This window comes from Anser cygnoides, chromosome 5, assembly GCF_040182565.1.
Source record: "Anser cygnoides isolate HZ-2024a breed goose chromosome 5, Taihu_goose_T2T_genome, whole genome shotgun sequence".
Classification (NCBI taxonomy): Eukaryota; Metazoa; Chordata; class Aves; order Anseriformes; family Anatidae; genus Anser; species Anser cygnoides.
Window position 1 is genome coordinate 15249101 of NC_089877.1, and position 20966 is coordinate 15270066.

Sequence of the window (20966 nt, forward strand, 5' to 3'; positions counted from 1 at the left end):
CAGTAAAGATCTTCTTCCTAGAATATCTTTTTTTAAAGTTGTTTGCTTTATAGTAATAATGTGTGCTGATGCCAGTTTTTATCTAAATATATTCTTGATATTTTGAGAATGGCATTTGAGGAAAGTAGTTATAAGCAATTTTGAGCATATTTAAAATACTCTTAATTCAAAAATAAGATTTTATTTATTTATTTATTTATTTTTTCACACAGCATCTGATTCAAACAAGCTGTCATAGTTTCTTGGTCCTGAAAGAGAAACAATTCAGATGATCTATGATGTAGTCGGTGTGTTTTCTGGTGTATCATAACTCTTCGTCCCATGTTTCTAGCAGCTCCTTCACACATAGGTCTATTTTATCACTGAGATCTCATGTAACTATCAATAGGAGTTGTAAAGCACAACAGACACAATTTCAAGCTCGAAGAGAGACTTTGAAATTATGTTTCTAATGTTTCATAATATTTAGCAAGTTTGTGGAAGTAATGAGAACATCAGTGTGGCACAAAGCTGTGCTTCGGGCTCAGGTTCATGGATTTTATGGAAGAATAACCTCATCCTGAAGCTTGTGGGATTTCCATGCCCCTCTCTATATTGTTTTCAAGAAGACGTGCTCTTAGCTGCTAGTTTGCAATGCAGATGAAAGAGTGTTTCAGCAGTAAGATTTCAGTCTTTTGCCAACAGCTTAAATTTTCTCTTAAAACAATCTTTAAGAAGTGTTCAGAAGATAATACAGCCTAACTCATTAAGACGTAGCTGCTGTGTAATACACAAGATACTCTAATTATTACCACAAACTATGAACAAGAGTAAATAAAAAAGGCATTTTCAAAAATGTCTTAAATGACCTGAAGCAGGACTAATACTAAGTGGGAATGTTCCATCCGAAGCCATCTCTTCTCCTGGCTGAGCAAGCACAGCTCCACCAGCCTCTCCTCACAGGGCAAGTGCCCCAGCCCTGACCAACTTGGTGGCTTTCACTGGACTTGGTCCAATTTCTTAGAATCATAGAATATCCTGAGTTGGAAGGGACCTACAAGGATCATCGAGTCAAACTCCTGGCACCACACAGGTCTACCCAAAGAAGTTTATTTGTGTCTTATAATGGGAAAGAAAAGAAAGTTGTGTTTTCAGTACTAACACCTAACGAATTCTGCTTTTTTTTTTGTAGAAGATCCCTTATAATTGTATTTGGAGAGATTTTGAGTCAGACCCCAGTCCTTTGTGGACATGCTTCTTCTCACTGAAGGCATAAGAATTTCTGTAGTAAAGAACAGACTTAGCAGTTTACCTCTTCAAATTTCATAGGAGATCTTGGAATGGGATGTAAAAAGGGACAGCACAAAAAAAGACCTCACCCTCCTCTCTACTGGAAATGCTACCATATGGTACAATTTATTTTTAACCTTAAGGTAAGGGTTATTTGGATCACAAGTTTTATTTACTCAAGACTGTGGAAACGTATCCAACTGGATCCGATCAGCTACTGTGGTTTGCCCTGTAAAAGCCTAAAATGTACTTAGTTTAAAGCAAATTTTGATGTGATTTCAGCCCCAATCTCCACCCCCACCCCTCTTTTATTTATTTTTTTTTACAAGTTGTTCATGTATAGGAGGGGAAGCTTGATTGTCCACTCTTAAAGCTTAAAATTGGCCAACTGTAGGGTATGACAAAAGAAAGCAAAAAAAGATTGTTGCTACCTTAGCAACAATAAAACACTCTCCTCGACCCCCATTAAAAACACGATCTCTGTCTTCTCTCTTTCTAATGCCATTACGAAATGAGAACTAAAGCATTAACTGTGGGATATTCTCTGTGGAAGTGAAAAGCACATTTGCTTATGAAACTGAGACCTCCACCCCCAAGAAATCTGCATGTTCATGCAAGGGTATCATAAAATTCTTTTTAACTTCCAGTGGAAATTACTCCAAATTTAATTTGGTAATGTTTTATGCAGCAAAAATGCTATGAAAATCCTTACAGTACATTGTATTATACTATTTTTTATCATTCTTGTTCTGTTCTAGAAAGTGTGGTAGGGGGAGGAAGTTGGAGTAGTTTTTGTAAGAACAACAAAAACCAATGTTCGTGCAGTGTTAATGAGTCTCAGGACCAGAGCCTTGACTTATTTAATTTATTACTCAATAATGCTATTTGTCATGGTGACTGATACTTTATTGTTGTTAATTATTGTTATTCTAGCCATTACTTTTAAATTAACCATGTTTTTATTTTGTTTATCTTGAAATTATCATATCTTCTGATGGGAGGGATATTTCAAGTATTAACTATTTTGGAAATTTAACTTCACCATAACCTGCCTCTCCCCACTCTCCCTCCCTTGACTTTCCTGTTATTAAAACTTCATGCGCATATTTAGAGCTGTCTTTGGTCACTGATTGTTTCTATTGTCTAAGTTTTATGTAATCACTACAGATATAAAACATGTAATCTACTCGTTGAATAAATAAATGATACTTTATACCCATACACAAATATGTTATGGTAGATTTTTAGTAAAGCGTGTATGCCTTTCTATGATAGGACAAGATACATATCAACCATAGAAACTTATAAACCTCTACCCCAAGTTTTAAAATAATTGCCATATTTTTATTTACAAAAATATCAATATATGCAGTGCTTTGGACAAAACTGGTTTGATGTTGCTGCCTCATATTTTTGAGGTAGAAATGTATCCTAGGATCCATAGCTTTTTTCTCGCTTCTTTTGTAAATCAGTGTCCTAGGTGTGAAAGTTCTTACTAGCTTTACTAACACAATGCAACATCTATACGTCTGGTTGTGTTCTTCTGGTTTTACATGTTATTGCTGACCATCACCACCAATGAAATCACAGATTTGGATTTAAGTTGCTCAAATGAAATTAAGCTTTACTTTCCTCTTGTTGTGCTTTATTGCTGTACTTTGCTCTAGTTGTACTATATTGCGAGTATATTAAAAATAAAATACATTTTTCAGTGAAAACATTAGGTTTGACTCAAAAGCGAAGTTTGCTTCTTTCTATTTAGATAGATTAATGCATGATTCAGCTGGAATTGTCTGGTGTCCCCTGTGGAAAATCTCTAGTACGTTTAAAACTTCATTTCAAGTACTTGAATTTTAATTTTTGGTGAATCTTGTGTCAGTACTTGAGAACAGAGTCCTCAGATTCCACATTGTGACATGTCTGTCTGCAGTAATCAGGTCTTGAATCATGAATATCTCCTAGTGCTGTATTCATGTGAAAGTCTGTATCAGAAGCTAGAGCATCATAAACTAATTTTTAAATCTGCTAATAGGCCTTATACACCTTACAAGTGATTCAGACCATCACATTTGCTTATTGAAGTTTCCTGTAAGCACTATGGCTATTTGGGCACCTAAGAAATTTTCTTTCTGCTTTTTTTGATATAAAGCACAATCTGAAAAGTTGATCTTCTGTGATGTTATTTCTGTGGATGGACACTTAAGGGATCTGAAGATAAGTAGTGACTGTGTGTTCTCTCCTGTTATACTTGCATGTAAATCTGGAAGAGCAGAGCCTACTGCCTGACTTCCCTGAATGAATGGTGAGGGCATGGCATGCATTCTTAAAGGCTGTATGTCAGCAATTATTCCTGACATACAGTATTAAAACAACACGCTACACAGCTAGGGATAAAAAGAAATAACTTATTTTATGGTAAAATATAGTTTCAAAAAAAATGAGCATTTCAGGACTAACTGCTAAAAGTTGTTTGAGCATCATGACTGTGTAGACTTGTTTCTTGTTCCTCATCATAACCTGCATTGTTTGGTTCTGGTTAGTATAGCACCACACCTGTCAGCTATGTAGAAAATTACTGTTTATGCCCACAAAAAAAAAAAAAAACAACAACAACAACAAAAAAAACCCCTGCTGTGTAGGTAGGTTTAATGTGGGATAAATTCTGCTGTATGGAGACAAATTCTGGAAAGCTGTATGATGTGCCTCACAAACAGCCAAGTGCTTGCACTTGTATTCAGAAAAAAAAGAATGTGTTTCTGTTAAGACTTCAGTTAGCCTATTAGATTTTTTTTGTGTGTGTGTGATGATCTTGGACATGTCTGCAACTGATATTTTTATTCAATCGGCTTATGACCTCCTCAGCACGGTGTCTGTCTTTCACATAGTATCATGCTTATGCGCTTCAGTGGGATTCTGTAGGATGCTGATGCCACACAACATATGAAGGGACTTGCATGGTCCTTCAAGACATTAGCATATAATTAATTTCCTCTAATTTCATTCTCTGAAATGTCTTAGCATTTGTGATCTCGCAATATAAATGGGGAGGAATTTTCACGTTGTTGCAAATGTAGTTTCAGTTATATTTCACATGAGTTGAATTTATTGACATCAAAGACGACAGTGATATTTTGGGAACTTTATATGGCTTCATACTGCCATTGAACTTCCTGTGAAATTGCAGTATTGCATTTCACAGTTCTAATGAGGTAACAGCCCAGAATTATTAGACAGAAAATAATTTAGCAAAGTTTTAGGGCTTATAATGCTCTGTTGAGTTCTAGTTTGGATTCTTATGTGTTGATACACACACACGTATTTGTTAATGAAAGATATGGCCCTAATTCTTTTTCTTGTAATTATTTTCGTAATTTCAATGAGCAAAAAGTTTCAAAAATATGTATTGACCCTTTATTACAGTGCTCTTGTGGCAATTTTTAGTTTCATTTGTTTCTAAGTATGCAGTGGAACATTGTAGTTATGGTTCTTACTTGCAGGATTTCTACTGGGTTGACTTAAAATCATAACAGAAAATTTGAGGAAGATGTTATTCAATATGTCTTCTATTTCATACCTATTTCTTGTACTAGTTGTCATGTTTTAGTTCAGTTTTATCGTTCTGGAGCATAGTCTTTGAATAACTTGTAATATAAGAAAGCGAGACAAAGTAAAACACAGATGACTACATGGAAAACCACAAAAAAAAATATCTGTTTACAGTATACATGATTAATACTACATCTTTGTTCATAATGATCTGTATTTACCTATTTCTTTCTATATTTGATCATATCTTTTAATAAGCAACTTTATCACTTTTCCAGTTCTTAGAAACAAAACTATCAGAACTCTCTAAGGATATGTTGCTGAAAGGAGTAAGAACACTTTTATCCTTTACTTGAACAGGATAGATTAATATATGCTATCACATTGGAAGGCTGGCTTTTTAGTTAAAGCCTCAAGTCTGCAGATTCTATCAGTTTGGTGAACTGCTGTCCTTATTGCCCTTATCTTATTGCCCTTTTCAGTCTGTCCTTTTAGAGGTGCTATGACATTCTATGAACATCGCTCTCTCTCTTTTTTTTTTTTCTTTTAAAATCTTTTTAGTAAAAATGTCTTTACGTTTCCAGTTCTTCATGTTATAGGGTAGTTCAAATCTCTGGAAAACATAAGCATGAAAAAGCCAACTATTACACATAAAGAAAGCATTTGTGCTATCAAATTGGTATGAGCAGTCAGAAATACTATCAACGGTCATTTTTGTTTTTTCTACTCACCTGTCATTTCCCATTGAAGAACATGGTAATATAAAACCTAAATTACCTTAAAATAAATATACAATGGCTTTAGAACATAACTTGATTTCCTTTTTTCCTTAGCACAATCTGCTAATCTGTATGAGCAATACTGAGAAATGTATAATGATTGATGGATATCTTTGCATAAATTCTTTAAAGAAAAAAAAAAGGAAAGAAAGAAAAGATTTTGTGATGAATGTGATATAATTCTAGATGGAGTGAATAATATTTGGATCTTCCAATTTAATTTATCCAAATAGGTATGATATATTAATTTTAGGTTTACTTCAATTACTGAAGAGTAATTTTTTTTCCCTCTGTGAGTCATTTTGATGTTACAGACTACTGTTTTTTCATAAATTTGATATTTCATGCTCTTGTGATGTTTTTTGAGGTGTTTTTTTTTGCCTGTTTATTCTGTGTTTCAAATTTGCTACAGCATATTGGGGAACATGACATGGTGTCACGTCACATGATACAGTGCATCCTTTTAGATCCAATGCTTTTAGTTGCTGTGATTTCAGGGACTGGGCTTGATGGAGCAGTCCTTACAAATGATCACTTACAGCCACCTGCTTCAATACTTTCAGCAAATTTGGTGATGGTTTTAACAAAAAAGTATTCTGAGTATTTCAGCTGGCTGGTGCTTCCTTTTACATAGTCTTGGGTAGAAGTATTTAATTTCATTCCTGTCTTGTATTAAATTCATCTATTATAATGAGCTTTATAGTCACTCAAAAGGATATAATAGGAATCCAGCAACTCATGAAGTTTTTTCTTTCTTTTCTTTTCTTTTTTTTTTTTCCCAAACATTTCGCTCTATTCGTAGATTCCCTTGACAGAGCAATTTCCTACTGGAATACTAAGTGCCATTCAAATAAAATTGAGTCAATTTTGTAAAATTTTGCTAGAAGGGTTGTATAAGTGTCAAAATGAAGTTTCTGAGAATTGTTCCAATTTTCTATTTTTCTTTTTTCCTCTTTTAAATTTTATGAAATGCTTCTATGTCTTCAGAATCTTTTGTATTAAAAAATCATTGACATTCCTAATGCATTTGGGTGCTTTAAAAGAATCTTTCTTGTGTTTTCTTTAACTTTAGAGGGCAGGGAATTACTGAGCACAGTGAATACTTACTAGAGTTGAGAATAAAGATTTCCTACATCTGACTTGCATTTTAATCATTGGATGCCGTGACATACCAGAGTATTTCACCTTTAAACAGTGTCTGTATGTAAAGAAACAAACAAAAACAATTTTTAAACAGAATTTACACATGATTTTCTGTTACTGTTTTTTAATTGCTAATTCTATATTTTTGGATGCTGTTTGTGTTCTGTTTTCAGTAGGTTGATATTGTAAAGTTAGGCAACACATTTTAGTTGCATTATTCTGCTTTTTAAATGAGTTGCTTGCCTTCATTTAAGGAAGTTAGTTGGTACCTCTCTGCTTTAGGAGCACCTTTTACTGGAGTTCACTTCTCTCCTTCATCCCTGTGGCAGTACTGACTTGGCCAGAATTATACAGTAAGTTAGCATTTGTGTTAGTGAAATAACTCAAGCTGTCTCAAAGCTGCATGGAAAAATGGCTGATACAGGAAATAAAAATGTATATTTTTTTTCTTCCCATAACTTCACTGTTGTAATTATGTGGAAGCTAGGGAAGATGCAGAGTGGAGCTGCTGAGCACCTTGTATCAAGCCAGAGAAAGCCATTCAGTGCCACAGCTGTCATTTTCTAATAAATTTCCCTGCTGTTTGTTTAGAAGTGACTGTGTTCCAGACACAGGTTATACAGAGTGCTGTTATCTTTCACTACTTCTCTCAACTACTTTTTCTTCCATATTCAGAAACACTTATGCTTTTTGATTAGGAAAAATCTCTTGCTTCTGCTGTGTACTTCTGTGAGCTGTTCTTCCCCATCCTTTGAGGGTTTTAGAAAAAATATTAGTTATCTGTGGTAATTATAGGAAAATAAGTAGAAGGTTTCCCTTTATGTATTTGTTGTCTTGAATTGTAGAGTTGGGACCTTATCTGTGGAGTGAAAAATATGGTTTCAGACAGTGCAGATTAAGTATTTAATGTGCATCCTGGATGTGACATAATCATTCTTCAGGATATAACGGATTGGACTGCTTTCAGTAGCTGCTGCTCTCTTTGTTGGATTAGACCTCTTTTGTGCAGTCTTTGATATACTCCAGATTGCTTAGAGTTTTTCTCTTTTCTTTTTTGCTTTTAGTTTTTGTTGTCAGCAGTGGTCATCTGCTGTTATTTACTGGGCCTGACCGCAAGCTCCAGCCCTCTGCCAGATGATCACTTCTGTGGCTCTCTGTATGCCAGGGCTACTGTGTCTTTTTTAATTCAAGACACTTTTTCTAAGCATCCCAATTTATAAGCATCATGGAAACACTTCCTCTCCTAGATCTTGTACTGAGTTTTTTCTCTCTTTACACTTATAGTTCTCATCTTTTTCTTACATGAAAATTCTTCTTGTGGACTCCCTTAAAGATACAGCACATTCTGAAGCAATATAGCACATTCTGAAGTTCTTTGTAATGTACATAAAGTGTGCTCTGTTCCTATAATACTGTATTCATTCTAAATCACATGCCTTTTTGGGGGGATTTTTTCAAGTAGTATAGTTTTGACAGGAACCAAAGTGGTATAGTCGGAGCTATTTCTGCTTCAATTAATTGTCGCATTGGAAGATATTTCACAGAGAGCTAGAGAACTGAAAATTCAGCTCTTTGGGAACTGTCAATTACCATCAGCACTGTAGCTGGCTAAGGAGCTGTTACTAGGGTTATAAAATTAAACTGAAAGAGTCTTTTTCCTGACCTTCAAACAGGTTAGTGTTACTTGCTTCCAGTAAGAACCGTTAATATATTTTCATAGAAGGAAATTTAAAAAATGGTAAATTAAGGCAGACTCAAGAAAAATCTTAGCAGTGGTAAAAGTTATTAGGCTGCAGGACACTGAGATTTCTCATAACTTTTATGTTCATCCCATCAGTGTATTAGTCAAGAGACAAGAAAATATATTCTTAGAGACAGTGTCGACCAGAGAGTTAGTAGCATGGGAGCTGAATTAGCCTGTCTGCCTTGTGTATAAATGTTCTAGTCTTTTGTAATGAATTAGTTGTTGCTGCACTGCTGAGGCCAGCAGCGCATGGTCATCTGGTATGTGGTGTCTCTCAATACTGGAAAAGTTAGGTCAGTTTGCAGGAGCAATAACCTCCACAGAATGCTATACAGCCCATCCATTTTGTCACTTACTGTGCTGCTTTGATTTCTTCTTAAAGAATCCCTCTCAAAATAAAACACTTCCATTTGCTGCTTCTCTTCTCATTTGTGTTGGATGAGAAGAGAACGGAGTGTTTGTGCTCCTTGGCGATTTTGTTTTGTCTGCTGAAGGAGTTTATTATGATGAATGAACTTGAAATCCTGGTAAGTGCTCTGATATAAAGATGCAGTTATTTTTAACATTTACCTAGAAAATTACGTTTTATTATGACTGATGCATACTTATGATTCACTTATGATGGATTCTTCAGAATACTTCATGGTTGTTTATTCCAAACAGCACATCGATTCAAGCTTTGAAAATGGCCAGGTAAAGGTGCTTGAAAATAACATGCAAGAAATGTTGAAATGATGTACTCTTTCACAGAGTTCTTGGCTGTCTCCATTGCTCTTAGTTAATAGAAATTAACTCCAGTCTTGAAACATGAGGTTTTAGGTCTTATTAAACTGACACTTGTCTCATTCTTCTATCACAGCTTTGTAAAGAGTTATTTCTATAAATGTCTGTTTTTTCTTCATATATTCTTAGTGTGAGAAGATATACTTTCAAAAAAAAAGTTTGCTTTTTGTTGTTGTTGTTGCCTTTTATTTCCTACCAAACTATGTAATGGCTGTATTCCCCTTGTTGTTGAGGACAGTGCTTCCTTCACAGTGTTTTATGCTCTCTATTGCTGAAATAAGTAAGGTGTCTGGTGAGAGGAAGCAACAGTGTTGCTCGGTTCTCCTGATCGCTTTAGTGCTTAAATGCTGCTCAGTATACCTGAGCATATATGGTCCTTACCAGTTTGAGCAGGCATTTCTTCACTTAGAGGCAATGCATGTAGAGATGCACATGAGATATGACACTCAAATCGTGCAAGTCCTTAGTACTGGTGTGCTGTTCTTTGCTTACAACCTCTGTGCCTCCAGCACTGAACTGATAGAAAATTGATCAGTTTTCGGTGTGGTTGTCTGAAATTTCAAAGTATACCTTTATAGAAAGGAGTTTTTTGTTGTTGTTGTTGTTTTTTCTTTTTTTCTTCCACTGTTTTCAGATATGAGCATGTAGGTATAAAAGTTCTGGTTTTGAGTCTTTGCAGTGATAAGAGTTTTCCTTTGAAAGAAGTACATTCCATTATAAAGTAGTCTTAGTATAAACGTAGTGATCATTGAGTGATGAAATCAGCCAGATCAAATGACTACAACATTGTCTTTCAGCTTAAGATTTAGAGTAACATGAGAAATCAGAACTTGAAAATTGTTGGAAGCATGATGTATTTGTTGCGTGATGTGTTTACTATGGGTGAGTTAAATTTTCTGTTTTGTAGTACTTGTAGATGTGGATACAGGAAACCAAAAGTATGGGTCAGCAGTAAATATCGGTAAGGTTGGGGTCAAGCAGAGAGAAACTAACAAAAGACCAGCCTTCTCAAACTAGAGCCTAGGTAGCTGATGGTTTGATCTTGGTTGGGTTTGGAGCTATGTTCTTGCAACTGTTATCAGAACAGTTGGGGCAGGACTTTCAGCAACATCCCACTGTGACAGGAGATCAGTCACCCTCCTTGGGACCAGACAGCACCTAAGTCACCAGTATGCGTATTTCTGGTCCTTCTCAGTATCAAAATCAGTACCCATTGGTTTCCATGTAGGAGGAGATAAATACTTTGGTATTGAGCAGGAGATGAATAAGAACTTCTGGGTAGCTTTTAAAGGGTAGCTCAAAGGATGAGCTATGAAGTAAATGTGTTGGCATCCCCTGCGTTGTATTCACCACCTGGTCACTGCACCTTTGTAGCTCTGGTGTGTGTTTAAAGTCTTTGTGCTGCAGTACCTGAGCTTTGAGACAGAAAACTCTATGTCAAGGTCTTGAAACTGGTTACTCTACTCAGAGAGTTTGAGTTTGTCTTAGAAGATCACAATTTTCTCTTGTGTGTTGCTACTGCCAGGAACACAGGTTAGTCACTGTGGAAAAAAAAAAAAAGTGCCTGACAATACATAATTCATGCCCTTACAGTTTTGGCACTGAGAAATACTGGCATACTGTAACCTTAAAACTACAGAGATTAAAACATTTGTCTATTTGACTACTTGTGCTACAACTATTGTATTGTAAGTGGTCTGACACTTTCTGCTCTCATCATAACCAATGTTATTGTAAGAAAGCAATATTCAAAACCACACTGCTTCAGTGCCTGACTTCTGAGAAAAGACAACTCTCACTAATTCTAGTCTCAACTTTTACTGTCAATTCCTATTCTTTTTGCCAGCATTTCTCCTGCCTGACCCCATTAGGCAGTATGAAGGAAAAGAAACAGAGAATCTGGTATCTGTTGTAGAGATGCAATTAATTCCTAAAACTATTCTTACAGCCTTCCTCATCTTTCTGATTTTCTGTATTAAATGCAGTAGGCATAAGGTGACCAGACCTCTGTTTCACTCATTTACTTTTTTTCTTTTAATTGTCAGTATGTCAAACTGACAAATTTCCCGAGTTCATTTCTTCACCCCAAAAAAGAAAAATTAATCAACACTAATGATTACAAACAAGTCTTATTTCAGTTTCTTTAATTTTAAAACAATTACCAAATAATTCCTGTTCACTTTTATTTTTCTTTTTCACTCTAGCAGCATCATTGAGTCCTTACTTGGGTTATTCTTCCATTTAATCATCATTATAATCCTGGAATTTGTATCTCATTTTCCTCTTTTTAAATAGGCTCATTTTATCTAGAAACTAAAAGTATTTTAAAAGCAACTTTGTTGTCTGAAAGTTTTTCTCAGTCCCCTCAAAGGACAGAGGAAAACTGAGTATAAGTTAGAATCCTAGAGATTGATGTGAAATAGTTGCCTGGGTCTGTATAATTTCTATCACCTCAAGGTCTCAATTTGAGATGGATGCCACCTTGGAAGATTCACTGTTCATAATGACTTTCTCTCTCTGACCCTTACCTTGTTCAGTTGCATAGGTTATTCACATGCTTTCTGTATCCGGAGAAGCTGGTCTGTCACTCCATTACTCCAAACAAGATTCAATAAATGTTGTCATAAAAATATGTAAACAGAAAACACAGAAGCTTACCAGAATTTGTCTGTATTAGTCATGGAGAACAGGATGATCATTAAATTACTTTAACTTTTTAGAAAGTTAATAAAATACAGAAGGAAAAAAAAAAGTACGTTTGTCACTAAACCTTGAAATAATTCATGTGTGCTATAGTAGACTTCTCAAAATATGCCACAGATCAACATATATCAACATATACCAACAGATTTGAAAAACACAGAAGATTTTGCTCTATGTTCTGTCCTTTTGCTTTATGTTCTGTGAATTTGTATTTTTTAAATAAAGGAATGACCTGAGGGTGAAAAGATGTTACAACTTCTGGACATTATTATTTTCTTCTCAGATACTGAAAGACTGTACATGGGTTGATGAAAGTATATTATTAGTGTCACAGTTTTGTATCTGGTGTCAGTTTCAGTGACCAAACCATGCTTTTTGCTATTGTGGATTTTTTTATTTTTTTTTTAAGATCTTACATTTTTCCAATTCTTTAATAAAAGAAAGCAAAGAAGAAAAGCAGAAAAGCCAATAGCTCATTAGCAGCATACTGATTTCTAATGTTTCAGGTTCAAGACCCTGCTATTGTTTGTTTCCAGATCCTGGGTACAAAAGTTTAAATTAGTAGGGATGGTGATTATTTGTCTGTGTGGTTTAGACCAGAAATTGAATCTTTAATATGAGCAATTTTTCAAAATAAAATTTTCCTTGAGAAATGGTTATTCTTCTCAAAATTCAAAGGAATAGATCATCCAAATAACAATTTACTATATAATTATTAGCCTGGATTCTTCACTGAAATGTCTCTGAAATTGGTAACATGAGGTCCTTATCTTTGACCATTATATTCTTTCTCCACATAGTAGAGAAACAGAGAGAAGCCTGTGGTATTTTGTCCTGCAAATGAAAATCAGGTGGAAGAAGCATGTGAATTTATTTATCCCTGTTTGTTGGTGATGTTGGCTTGGCCCCTGACACTAAAGTCTGTATTGAAGAGATTGATTCTAGTTTCTATACTAATCTATTGTAAATCTTTACAGAAAACAGTGCTTTCATTATTATTTGTTAATGCTATCCAAACTAATTCTGATTCATTTTGAGGTTACAATTTTTTTGGATAATGATTTCCTAAAATCCAACTATATTAAAACCTTTCTTTCTCTTCATTCACTGATCTTAAAATTCCATTAAAAACAGTCAGGAACATCTTGTAGAATCCGTTGTGTAATCAGTGGGCATATCGTAGTTTTTGCTGTTCACTTAAGCTGTGGCTTATTTTTGTTGAGTCTTACTATTTGCTCCATTGTTTCACAGGTTTGAAATTGCTGATAAGGGGTATTTTTATGCTATAACCTATGAAAGTTACTTCCCTTGTACTAAAGTCCCTGAGAAAATGTAGCTTTACGTATAAATTGTATTCCTACAGGTATCTTAAAAGCTTGTAATGAGGATGGGAGAATGGACTGTTTATTCAGGATAAGATCGTGACTCAGACAAGATAGTCTAAAATGAGAAGGACCATTATGCCAGGAGAGAAGAGTGGGAGGACTTTTGGCTGAATCAGAATTGCAGAAGGTCTATAGGATGTGTAAAAAGAATGGTCAGAAATTGTGAACAAAGCACAACTTGTCTTCTCCACAAATGAGCTGCATCCAGTAAACGTAAATACTCCCAGCCGGTATTCTGAAAGCGTTTAGCGTAATGCTAGCTAATTCACTTTTTATGACCAGTAGGTCTCTCGGGGGGTATATAATGAAATCACTTCCCTTACTTTTTGACTAAATTCACCCCACATCTTCTGTCTCAATTTTCATCTGATCTCTAGCCTTATACAGCCTGCAGTTCACTTTCAGCTCACCTTCAAGAGCTCTTTGCAATTCTTTGCAGGCACTTATACACAGCGGTATGAGCATAATTAAGTTAAATGGTTCCAAAGATTGTACAATAGACCTATAATTGCTATTTGATAATTGATTTCTTGAATGTTATAGCCTTTTAGATACTGTTAGGAAAAGCATCTGTCTCAGGAACTGCTAGGAACTTTTGAAAATAATCTGTAGTTTTTATCTTTGGGTTTAACAGAGATCACCTAGTAACCATCCCCATATCAGATCTGAAGAACACATCTATACGAACCTTACTGCCTGAGGTTTGTCTCCTGGTTTTATTATAACTGACAGCACATTGTTACTTTATTGCAGTTCCTGCAGTCATTTCTTTCATTTTTAAAATACTCCATCCGTCAAATTTGCGTGAGTGACATTGAGTTCCCATGGTATTGCCTGGGTAGTTGTCTGCTTTCCAGGTTGTCTGCTATTTTAGCAGTGTAACTTCATGCAAGTATTTCTATACGAAGAAGGTAATAAATATTTGAAGGCCTGTTGGAAAATAAACTCTTTGCAGTATTCACTTAATTTTAAGAAATTGCCAATTTTGTTTATAAAAAAAAAAAAAAAGAGGCATTAACTAACATCTTACATGTTAAGTACAAGACCGTCCCAGAACTGAAATGTAAAATTTATGGATTGTTTCCTTAGTTCTGTTTTAAATGATAAAGTGAGGCTCTCCTTTCTACTTGCTTTTGAGAACTCAGAACTATTGCAACCAAACCGACTATAGCTTCATTACATGCAGAGCTGCAACTTCAGGCCTGAAAGCATGTAAACCCTGTTTATGCTCTGACCTTACTCTTTCTGAGCTGCATGCAAGTATATTACCTATTTACCATCAGTGATCTCCAGAAACTTGTATTTCTCCCTCACTAAATTGGAAGATGAGGTAACACGGCAAAGTTCATGAGGTTGACATAGAAAATGAAGTGAATGACGCATGTGTTAACCTGTACATTTTGAGTGTTTCTTGTCAGGACACATTAAAGTCCATTGACATACAATACCTCTCAGTTCAACCAGCATTCACAAAACCCTGGCCCAATTCTCTATGGCATTTTTTTCCCACAGTAACACAGATACATTGCCAGAAATGAAGTAGAATTTTGGTTTTGCCTTTCCTTTCTCTTCAGAGTTTTGACCCTGCACTTTTGAAATATAGGAAATATAGAAATGTTCAAAAGAGAATTGTAAAGCATTTGGCTAAAATGGGGAAAAGATGAACTAGAGCCTACATTATTTGCAGTATTCCCTCAACATCCAGTGTGCCAGCTTGGTTCTTAATGGGAGGAAGCAGCCTCCTGGGTTCTGAAAATATTCTGCAGCCTTTCATGTTGATAAATGCTGAAAATAGGCTGATTGAACTAAAAATAATGCCTTGTCAGGGCAGTACTTGGCATTGTTCGATGCATTTATTTTAGGAAGTGGAGAGGAGGAGGTTGTACTAGGAAAGAGTAAGTCTATACAGTGGTGTTGCAGAAGAAAAATTTCTAAGCCTTTCTAATTCATTTGTGAGAAATAGGGCAAGCTTTAAACCCCAAAGCATCACCACCTAATATCGTGACTGTGCCTGCAGTTGCAACACTTCTTGCAATAATTTATAATCTCTCACAAGCTCTACAACACACTTTGAAGCTTCAAGTGCTACTCAGACCACTGCTTAAAGCAGTCTTCACTTAGCCTTCGCTAACTGCTCCTTACGTTGCAGTTGTAGAACATGCACAAACCAAACATGTAAGGAGATAAACTCATGAATTGTAGGCACTGCTCTTCTCCAATGACTCTGTATTGAACCAGTGCCTTAGAAAAAGGACTTGAGTGTGACATCTTCTCTTCTGGATGAAAAAAAGCTGAGCTTTTACTAATTACAGTATATATTATTTGACTTTTTCGCAGTAGAAATATTGACTAAAATGTTAGGTCTTACAGTTAATTCTGCTTAGCTGTATAATTTACGATATTTCTGTTTGAATAAAGCCAGAGCTACGTTGAATTGTTTTGTACTGCTGCTGTGTTGGCTCTTCCTTTCTACGTTCTAAATTCCCAAAGGGATTTTGATTGAATAGGTGTCCATGCCACTCTCCTGTATTGGCATGCTAATATTTTGAAGGTAAAGAATTCAGTCTAAATGTAAGAGCAATGCTATATAAGATCCAGATAAGCTAATCAATTTTCCAGATGAAAATTGAACCTGAAGCAGTCCTTAATTGGCCCTTTTGTTTTCCTCACACTGCAGAAATTAGGCACAATTCAGCTTTTTCTTTTTTAACAGCAGGGAATGCTCAGTGGTTATATCTTCTTCCTTTTTTTGCTCATTATAAACATTGTTTGGCTCCCCTCTATGCTATTACTTTATGCTCCTCTAAGTTAATTTACAGTGACTGACTAGCACTAAACACTTGCAATCCAGACTTACATTTCAAATTTTGTTGTGGGCTAATTGGTTGGCCTTGAGTCAACTCAGTTTCTCCTACTGTTATCCAGGAAACTTCATTTACTTTGCATGGCAGTGCTATGAGTTCTCTTCATGGTAAAAATAAAATAATATCTATATATCAAAAAGAGTGTGGTAGAAAAGCAACGCGGTAGCCTCAGTTCTTAATAATCTGAACATCAAAAAGTAACTTTATTAGAATATAGAATATAGAAGAATATAGCATATAGAAGCTGTAGCTGTGTATGGAAGCAATGTCTATGTCACGATAAAATTGGAAAGGCTGTGGCAAAATGAGAATTAATTATAACAAAAGTGTTATAAGGCGCTGTACATGATTGGTTTAGAAAAATATTGCAAGAAGATATGAAAGATATTTTAAGATGTTACTGGGGTAAATGATCAAATAACAAGTCATAGAGAAAACTGAAGTTATTGAATAACCTTATTTCTGTCAATCTTAAAAAAAAAAGAGTGAATTACAAGATGATTTTCAACACTTAAGAGCAAAGAAAATAAATACAAGCAAGAGCAGTGGAAAATGGGTTAACACAGTTGTACATAAGTTCTATATTTATCATATGTTGATATGTTTTGCCTCAGAGGAGTTAAGGAACTGGGAATTGTCAGTGTTGGAAGATTGAACTTTCAGGGTCTGGGGCTGGAAAAGGTCAGCATTGTAGGCTGTAGGTTATAGCGGGCTCTAAAGTAACTGTGTTTGCTGTGTTATAGTGCTGCTGAAGAGGTTAAGTATGAAGAAAACAAACAAAACCACAAACAAATGTAACAGAAACTATGTGTATGGCATTGGCAGTAATGTTTCCACTTGAATTAACAGTGAATGGAGCGCTTTGTTTATGACTGTGTACTGGAAAAGTTTTGAGAAGTAATGGAAGGTCTGGTAGCAGGAGCAAAAATGAAGGTAAAATTCCCAAGTTGGAGTGGGTTGTTGCTCTGAGGGCTGTGATCAGGAGTTTTCATGCTTTTCATGCTCACTGCAGGTGAGACAAGAAGCTATTGGTTTTGTGTGCTGCTTTTAAAGGCATTAGGAAAACAATTTTAAGAATAGGAGAAGAATGGCATAAGAATGTCATGGATGCTTTCTGCTGATAGTTTCTAAGAGTAACCGGGGCAAAGGAGCAGAAGTCTATCTAAAGATCCTTGAGTCTGTTTTAGAAAATCAGTGAATGTGCAGATAATGAGCTGAGTTCTCCTGAAATCCTGTATTTCTAGGATATCAATAAAGAAAAGTAAGTGGCATTGCTCTGGGGGTATGGATAATGGATAAATCTTACATATTTTGCTAAATATAATCATTATCATTCAGCTACAATTTTTCGAGCTAAAGTCCTTCAGTGGTGTAGACATCACTATAACAGCTTTGACTAATGTTTGTGTAAAATATAATAGTACAATAACAGCACAAAAATAATGACAACAATAATGCGTCATTATGATTAAATGTCTGCTACTATTGTAATTATGAATGCCACTGTTAATTTGTAGCCCCAAACTTGCAGAAATGTTAATTAAAACTTAGTTGTCAGAATAAATACTTGTACGTAATAACAACATAGGCTCCAGCTCCTTTTGTTTAGTAGTGATGGTTCTGGTCAGTGAGCTTTGAGGCAGAGTACTTCAGAGGACTATGTTCTACTGCAGATTTCTTTTCTACAACCGTTACTTTCTTCCACTTCCCAGGCCTATAATCTATGATGCTTCGTACTGATTGCTTCTTAAATGTCAATAAACATTTTTTCCTAAAATTTTACATTTTTCTGGTTTCAATTTCAGTTCTTTTTTTTTTTTTAGTCTCTACAGCTTGTAATATATATATATTTTTTTTTTCTAGTGATCTTTGCTTACATATACTATATATTAACAGTTCGTAGATGATTGTAGCAGCTAGATATTTGTGTGGTTATCTGCAGGCCCTAACCATGCCTTTACTCTAAGGTGGCAGTCCTAGTACTGTGTGGCCACGTACATGTCAATGAAACAAAACTGAAGCATATCACCCAAAGTTGAGAGGCTGCATCAACCCACTACCTTCTTAGATGATGATAATTTTTTTTCTTGAATCTGTGGAGTGATGTCTGTGACAGTCGGGAGAGGTGAGATACATATGAATCAATCTTTGGAAGTGTTTTTTTTTACAGGTGACAAATTTTGAGGGGAAGGCTACAGTTATCTAGTTCAGAAATTTAGAGATGATTTTACAGTGTTTTGCCTAATGTTTCTCTTCCTTGTGAACCCATATATGACTTTTGAACAACAGCTAGAAATTATCAAATCAGGCAAGCTGTTAATGAGAATATTCCAAACTATTCCAAACAGAAAAATTAAACAGTATTTCTACTACAGTATTTTCTACTTTTATTATTATTATTATTATTATTGCTTCATGCACTAGGTTTTACCTGCCGTCTCACTACCTATTTAAACAAATGTATATTTCTGTGGAAGTAAGGAATGGAAGAAGAGGCAATTTGCTTTGGCAAATTCTGGAAGGAGAGTGTTGATTCAAGGGATTTGGGTCTCCTTTCAGTAGGCAAGAGATTCTGCAATATTACCAGTTGCTTCCAGAGGATGAGTTTTAATATGTGATTACTAGAAACATCAGGGAGAGATAGGAGGTATTTCTACTTATTCCTTCTTTTATTTTTTTATTTTTTTTAAATAGACTTCCGGCAAGGCTGCAGCTTTTAGGCAAGCATTTCTATTCCTTTTTGCCAGCACAGACTGGTCAGCCTTAGTAACTTTCTTTTCACATAGGAGGTGTATTAAAGAGTTCCACTACAATACATTAGCTTTATAATGTGCTTCGCAGGTATGTGCCATTGCTTCCAAATTTGAGCTTTGTCATCATGCTGATTTCTTGTCCTCAGCACACTGTTGGAATAGAGCACAAATTAGCCCTTTTTAATTGGTTAAGTAATAAGAGTCACTGAACACCTTCTGAGAGGAGCAAATGGTTCTCTAGGTAGCTGGCAGGACTGAACTATCAGAGGAAAATAATGTGCATAGCCTGTTACCAGCCAGTAAAGGCAACTCTTTGTTTTATACCTTTTTAAGCTCATGACATTTGTTGTCATATACTTAACTCCAGAATTCTTGAAAGGTGAGATTTATTAAAAATTCTGATTACTGACGTGTGCCTAAAACCTGAAAATTACCAGAACAAGGTAATTATTTTAGTGTGTTTCCAATCCCTTAAGTTATACTGTTGCATTTCTGCATTGGTGTATTTAATGTTGTAAGCCAAGCTGAATTTGGCCATGTGTGCTTAAAGTCAGTCTGCCTTTCTTTATGGCTAGATAAATACCATATGTCAGAATCACTGTTCCATGAAGGGCTGACAAAACTGGAGAGCTGGATCTTGCCACCTGCATTCATTGCACGAGCACCTGCGTGCCATCGCTTGTTTCCTTGTAAATAGTTGATGAGGTTTTAGGTATGAAGCAGACTTACTATACAATCTACCAGAATCTCTCACTACAGATCAGCCTCAATAGTGTTCTGTTACTACACTAGTGTTTTCTTTCAGACCTGGCAGGTTTAAAATTAATAAAAACTTCTAAGTCAAATTTTCTCAGCATTTAGTATCCTCATTTGTAGAATGGCTGAGGATGGGTTCACTGGGGGTCACAAAGAGTAATTTAAAACAAACTACACACACAAGAATATCATCACAAGGTTTAAATGAATTATTCAGGAATCTGCAGAAATAAAGTCTCTTTAATAATAATAATAATTAATAATAATAATAAAAAAAAGAAGTTCTCTGTTGACAGCCAGGAATATCCTACAACACTGAATAGAAATCTTACCATATTTTGAAAACAAGAAAGGAAACTCATTGGCTATCCGGACTAGAGGATATTTGTTTTCAAGTGCAGGAAGCAAAAATGTTTTAAATCAGTCTTATTTCCTCCTAGAGAAAATGGTAGAGCTCACTCAATCTTCTGTCAAAGCAGAAGGAATGCACTGGATCTCATAATCTGTAGTATAGTGTGTTGGGTCTGTACCCCACATATAGCTACCTATAGGGATTCTTCTTTTTCTTGGAGCCTACTCTGCAGTTAAACTGATTTCACTGTTAGAGTCTATTATTCAGCCTTTTTCTTTTCTTCATGTATTCTCATTAATGAATGTTGAAAAGGGACAATGGGTGGTATTCTGGAATATCATCTACCGGATTTCTTTCAAATACTTCTGCCATTAATAATTAAGGGATTTTTATTTTTAATAAGAAAAATGTTTGTTTGTTTAATCCAAGATTCCAATATTCTACTTTCTTTTAGAGTGCTTGTGAAAGGTCTTGTTAGTTGAAACTGGGAATGCATACTTCCTGAAAAGCATAAACTTTGTTGTTGGCAGAACAACAACAACAAAAACAAAACAGAAAAAATAAATTTCCTGCAGCTCAACTAACTTTTCACCTATATATGAAATGTATTCTTGACTCTCATAAAATATTAATAATGCATTTGCATTCACAAATAAAGGCTTATGAAGTTTTTTAAATGAAATTGTAATATGTGCTTGTAATTTCCCAGCTGAGATCTTATTTTCATATGTTACTTTACAGTGCGTGACTACTGAAAAACTGATTAAAAAACATTTAACCTCCTGTTTTGTCTTTCCAGAAATGAATTTCTTTATTGCAAGAAATCATGATTATTTATTGAACTGGAAAGCAGGCAGGCCGATGCTCCATTGAATGCTGTGAACAACAT

At 35.2% G+C, this 20966-nt stretch overlaps 1 protein-coding gene across 14 annotated transcripts in view; it reads left to right on the plus strand.

Moving 5' to 3' along the window:
• Nucleotides 1-20966, plus strand: part of LRRC4C (leucine rich repeat containing 4C) — a 741859-nt gene that overhangs the window by 414044 nt on the left and 306849 nt on the right. For all 14 annotated transcript variants that reach the window (XR_010831629.1, XM_066997157.1, XM_066997151.1 and 11 more), the window contains one exon: nt 20877-20966. The gene's annotated coding sequence lies outside the window, so the exon portion shown is untranslated. The remainder of the gene's footprint in view (nt 1-20876) is intronic.